General features: G+C 30.3%; 1 long non-coding RNA gene across 5 annotated transcripts; it reads right to left on the bottom strand.

Annotated features, from left to right (window-relative positions):
- Positions 1 to 858: 858 nt before the first annotated feature.
- LOC142614706 (uncharacterized) lies at positions 859 to 5555 on the bottom strand. 5 transcript variants are annotated; one of them, XR_012840518.1, is made up of 6 exons: positions 5303 to 5555; positions 3839 to 3924; positions 3407 to 3470; positions 2491 to 2562; positions 1191 to 2165; positions 859 to 1097 (listed from the first exon to the last, which is right to left on the bottom strand). It is a non-coding gene; the product is annotated as an uncharacterized LOC142614706 (long non-coding RNA). The 5 variants fall into 5 exon arrangements; XR_012840519.1 differs by lacking the exon at positions 2491 to 2562 and having other exon boundaries at positions 1191 to 1639; positions 1767 to 2165; XR_012840516.1 differs by lacking the exon at positions 2491 to 2562.
- Between the last annotated feature and the right edge of the window lie 762 nt (positions 5556 to 6317).

Below are 6317 nucleotides of genomic sequence, written 5' to 3'. Positions count from 1 at the left end.
GAGTTATCAATATCAGTAGTGGGGTAATTTAAACTTAACAAATATTGATATGAGTTATTAATATCAGTGGTGGAGTAATTTAAATTTAACAGATGAGATCTTTTAGAGATCACATATATCTGATAGTAAGTGAATCTCTACTAGTATTTAAAATATTCCTACATTAGTTAGAAAAAAAATGATAGACATAGTGAGTGAACATACGTATAGTTTTGAGTGCTCTCTCAAAATAAGTCATCTCTCTGGGACACCATCACTTGTTCCCTAGAATTTGGAGCGTGGAAATTAGGAGAGACTCTAGTAGCCTCTCCTGGAACTTGGAGGTGTTCCACAAAGGAGATCGTGAGGAGTTCGTAAAGCAAGCAAAGGACAAGATCCGAGAATTTGGTGATCTATTCCACCAAAGGTATGTGTCGATTTGACCTCTAGTAAAGTATATAATTTTTTCAACAATTTCAAAATTCACATAAATCAAGAATTTCTTAAATTGTGCAACAAAACGGGTTGGAATTCTTTCACAAATTTAGGGGGTTGCAAAAAAGTTTCGAAACTAGTATAAATTTTACTCTACCTTGAATTCAGTATGCAAATTAGGACAATTTGTGCCACTGTGCAAGTATCAAGTATTGATACATACTAACCCCTTTTCCCCGTAAAAACAGAAGCCACGTTGGGAAGGATCAAGGCATGTGATATAGGACAAAATCTACCATTAGATTTTTCTTTATTTATTAATTTTTATTTTTAATTGTAATTTTCAGAATTTTAGGTTTAGGATTCTTATTTGTTTGATTTTAGATGCTTTTAATGATTTCTATGTCAAACTAGTCGCTAACCCGTGCGATGCACGGGAAAATCTTATGAAAATATAGTTTATATATTAAAACTTTTTAATTTTACATGAACTATAATAGTTTTAATAATATTTGAAAAATAAAATAAAAAGTGAAAACTCAAGCCAATTCAAGATGAGCCACTACAATAACAAAGGCAGTCCTTCCATTCATTTTTGCAAGCCAATAGCAACTGCAAGAGCTATCATGAGGGCATTCCATCGGATAGTTTTGACCCAAGTATGCTCCTCCTTTATTTTAATCCTATACAGCAGCAATTTGAAGTGAGTTTTCAGCAAGTGGAATCAAGAAAAAATCACGTTTGCACAAAACCTAAACAGACATCAACAATTTTACCAAGTTTTTTGCTAACTTCATAATAATTATGGAACACCTTGCAAGCTTTAATCACCATTGGCACATCATTGATATTGAAGTTTATACATGTTCTGCATGTGGTATTAAGTTTTAGGGTTTTGTAGACGTGACAGCCAAATGATACATGGAAAGACTTTTATCACATAATAATGATGTAGCAATCAATATATAAATATATTGTGTGTAACAACATTTAAAAGGAACAAATAAAAAATAAGTGTAATTGTTTTGAATTATCCATTCACCTTAATCAGAATTTAACAAACTAAATTTGATAAAATAGTTTTCATATGAATAAAGCTTTATAATGCTTGAATATAGTTTCCTCTTATTTCCAAAAGTTTCCACATAATTCATCCAACAAAGTCTACAACTCTTCCCAGACCTTTTTTGGAAAAGTGAACAACTCTTCCTAGACCTTACCAAACCTAAAAGAAAAGAATGAAAGAAAACTTTAAATCAAATAATCATTCAGAGGAACAACTGCAAACAACCATGAAAAATTTATGACTTGAGTTTTTATTCATTGAAATTGAACATTTACATGTTTCCTACCATAAGGTTTTGGATTCTGACTCCATTTCCAAATGCCATGTCGCTTAATGTAAAGTTGTAAACTGTCATCTTCTCATCTTTTTTAGGAATCCATCACCTCTTCTCAAAGGCATTATCCTAGCATGCTAAGCCTTCACCATCCCTGTTAAACTCTATCCCAAACAACTATATAAAGATGCTCGAATCCCAAACATACTAAATGAAAACCCAAAACTTATCCCTACACTTTCTTATTAACCAAACCAAAATTAATTAAAACCAAAAATACAAACATGCACATAATGATACAAAAAGAAAGAGTGTTTATAAGAAAATTCAGATAATACCCAATTGTGATAATCAGAGTCCACTGGCAGCCCATGTAAAAAATACTTGTAGTCAATAACAATGTGATGCAATCTGCTACATAGATTAAGGTCATTCACCCAAAAAAAAAGAAAAATAAAAAAATGCGAAATGGGAAGGGACAGATAATAAATTTGAACATGTTGATAAATCCTATGAAAATTTCAAAGTAATCTGACTTTCAAATGAAAATATCCTAGAGCACACATCAAGGAATTGAGGATTTTGAACAATATTGAGTCAAGATCTGTAACAATGCACAGAATAGTCCATTAGATTTGTATAGACAAATCATCAAATTTAAATGGGATTAATTCTAAAACTATTAACATCAAATGGAGGAGAAAAGAGAACTTCATGAGAATGAAGATAAACTCACTCTTCTATGTTTTGTGCATCGCAAGTAATTCTGAAAACGATGCACACATCTTTAACTCTCATAGCACCTTTGCTGTTAGACAGAAAAATAGAAGGAAAATGTTTGAATTAAACACTTCAACAAATTAAAATAAATATATAGACTAGATTAAAAACCAACTTTTCTATGGGAGGTAAGGTTAATTTAAAAACACAAACTGGTCAAGTTTTAGATTCTTCCTAAAAACATATTACCAATATTAATGTAGCAAGAATTAGTAGAGATCGTCACTGATATCAATGGCAACAACAATTCCTTAAATCTCAACCATTTCAAATATGAAATTTTCTCACACTTTGTGTAAACATGAAAAATTCGTACCAAAGTCAACAACATGTTTAATTGGACATGTGAGAACTCTAAAAAGAAAACTGAAAGAAGCGCACTTCGCACAATATATATATATATCTATATATATATATATGTATATATATATATATATATATTTTTTTTTTTTTCAATTTCTACTCCCTAATGAAATCTCAGGGTAGCTTTGGTATGGTAAAATCTGACCACCCAATTACTATAAGGCAAATCTATGTCCAACACCTCAAGTAGCCTATCACCACATATTGACTTCAATACACAAAGGCATAGGCAAACAGTATGTAGAGGCTATAGGAAGGCATGGCTTAGTTCATGTACTCAAAAAATTTTATTATGAGAGGGATTTGACTCTAAATTAAGTACTTTTTCTCTCATTCATACAAAAAAAAAAAAAAAAAAATTGTGTATCCCCAAATTCATCAAAAACACGAAGTTTAAACCACTATTTGCTTATTAGATTCAACAATCAATATATCAGCTTGGATCACAGTGAAGTCTCTCAAAATATGCTTCAAAAATAGATATGGAAGAAAAAATAACCCAGCTCTACCTTTTCAATTTGCTATTGCTAGAATTTGTAGACAGCTTCTAAACTTTATAGGTTCAGTCCTTCACTGTGCATGGCAGAAAGCAGTAAATAAAAGTCAGTAGTAGGAACGAATCTTAGCTTCCATGGTTATACCAAAATTTAAAATAGAAACCTTACCATAGAACATGAAAATATATGTTCTTCTCACTAACATACAAATAGCTTAATTAAATTTATGACTAATCAACAAAAGCATGGTGTGGAAATTGTTTACCAAAAAAAAAAAGGAATATCTAACGATCAAACACATGTATCTAATAATTCTAACCATAAAGCAACTACAACATGAGAATTTGGTTCAAAGTATTTAAACAATAACTAAATTCACAAAATGCCCTTTATATATATTTATAGTGATGGTGTGATGCCCCACCAATAGTGATAGGGCCTCACCTATTCCATATATGCTCATTGTCCATGGAGGTCTTCCTAGAATTCCTGTTTGCACTTCACTAAGCATCTTATTTGCATCTCTCTTCCTTAAAAAGAAAATAGAATGAACAGCATGAATAACATTCTCCAATGAGGGTTTCAATTACAAAAAAATAGAAAAGAAAAGACAAAACTAAACATTTTTAAAACAAAATAGGGCATTAAAAAATTAGAAATTCAAACTATGAAATCAACTACCAAATACCAATTATTATTCAACATCATGAAAGCTATGATGAATTGATAACAGATTTTAAAACTCCTAGTAATGAAGAATGGCAACCCCCCAACACAACAAATTTTTACCATAAAATGCATATTGCACATCAAATAGTGTATTATAACTATCACATTGAAATATGCTGTCAATTCATTCAAGTAAAAAAAAAAAAAAAGGGTCAACTCTCCAAACTGTTAAGTTTTTTAATTTAAAAAACCTCCAAATATAAAAAAAGACATTTAATGAAATTAATCATTCACAATGGGAACAATGCATAACCCACATATAAATTTAGGGTAGGACAAACATTAAAGGGTTTTTGAGCTAACCATAACATCACTCTCAAAATAAACTTAAAAATCTTTTGCTAATGTCATAAAAACATTCTAGTTGAACATGAATTAGCAGTTTATCAAAACAATACATGAGGTAGTATAAAATATAGCCTGATCATGAAACCATAAATCCTAGATAGGCAAAAGAAAAAAAAAAAAAAAAGCCATGAAATTGAAACACATGAAAGCAAAACCTATAGGATTGGGAGGTTAAGATCAAAACTGAATACTACCACCAAGTATATATAATTAACCACAAATCAATATGCGGCTAAAATAATTCAATAATCTACAACAGAAATTTAATTATTCAATAACTAAATTAATATACTTGCATTTGTATATAAACCCAGAAACTTAAATTAAATCTAAACACAAACAAATGACTCACAAAAACATCAAGGGCATGCCAAGGATGCTCATCTAATAAAAGGACAAGAAATATCATTACACAAAACATAACAAAATTATTAATAATGAAACAGAATAACAACTCTAAAATCTCAGATGGATTTTCTCACTGCCAATAATTGAAATTAATAAAACCCACTACGCTCCAAACCCATCAATCTAAACTAATCATTCAAAAGAAACACTCCCAAACCAAACCCTAAATCATATTTAACAACCAAAATTATAGAACAAAAAAAAATACCAGCAATGTTTGCGGAGAGAATCTAGTCTGAAAAAAAAAAAAGGGCATTAAGGATGAAACCTAGATTGTGCGAGAGAATCTAGTCTGAAAAAAACAGAGTATTAAGGATGAAACCCAGATTGTGCGAAGGGTTTGGTTTTAACAACAAAAAACGAAACCCTAAATCGTATTTAACAACCAAAATTATAGAACAAAATAAAAAATACAAAACTTACCAGTAAAAAAACAGAGTATTAAGGATGAAACCCAGATTGTGCGAAGTGTTTGGTTGAGTTGAATCCACCATCAGAAACTTATGAGAGTAACGAATTAGTGAGAGGTTAAAGGGGAAGGTCTGTGTTTAGATGAGAACGAAGAGAGAGAGGAGGAATTGTCGAAGAGATAGGAAGGAAGAGATGTGAGAAGAGAGTTTTTATTTTTTATTTTTATTTATTTTTATTGAGTTTTAGTTATAGAAGAAGAAGTATAATCGGGTTTTGTTTCAAGTGGCAGAGAATTTTTTTTTCGGGTTTTATAGTAAAATTAGATTTTTTTTTTATTTAAGTAATGCTGACGTGAAAAATTGTGGGAGCTTCAGAGCTTCGGTTTTATATATATATATATATATATATATATATATATATATATATATTTTTTTTTTTTTTTTTATTTAAGTAATACTGATATGGAAAATTGTGGAAGTTTCAGAGCTTCAGTTATATATATATATAGATTAGTTTCTGATTATGGTTAGGTACTAATTAAGACTTATTTTAAAATATATTTACTTGTCTATCAAGTTTTATAGAGTCTTTAAATAGGTCTCCAAGTCTGTAAACGTTTTTGGAACAATTTAGAATCAATTTATGCACCGTTTGGTTCGATATAAAATATTTGTAGAAAAATATTTTCATTTTACAGTGTTTGACAGTGTACATGAAAATACTGTGTAAAATATTTTTGGCACAACATAAAATGGAAAAAAATTATTAAAAACATTTTTTTAACTTCCTGTAGATACCGTATTTTGTCTGTCCTTGATTTGCATGTCGAACTTCGAAAATTCCAAAAATACTATATTTTCTCTCTAGGGCTGTGGAAACATCTAGATTGACGTAGTGTAACCCGTACGGGCATCGAAGTACTCAAAGTGCCATTTCAAGTCAAATTGACCAAAATGCCCTTGGTCAACCCTGGGTTGATTGAAAGTCAAAGACGGTCAAAATCATTCCAAAACCACATTTTTCATGC

Source organism: Castanea sativa, chromosome 11 (assembly GCF_040712315.1).
Source record: "Castanea sativa cultivar Marrone di Chiusa Pesio chromosome 11, ASM4071231v1".
Taxonomy (NCBI): domain Eukaryota; kingdom Viridiplantae; phylum Streptophyta; class Magnoliopsida; order Fagales; family Fagaceae; genus Castanea; species Castanea sativa.
This window is presented reverse-complemented; position numbering and strand designations above follow the sequence as displayed.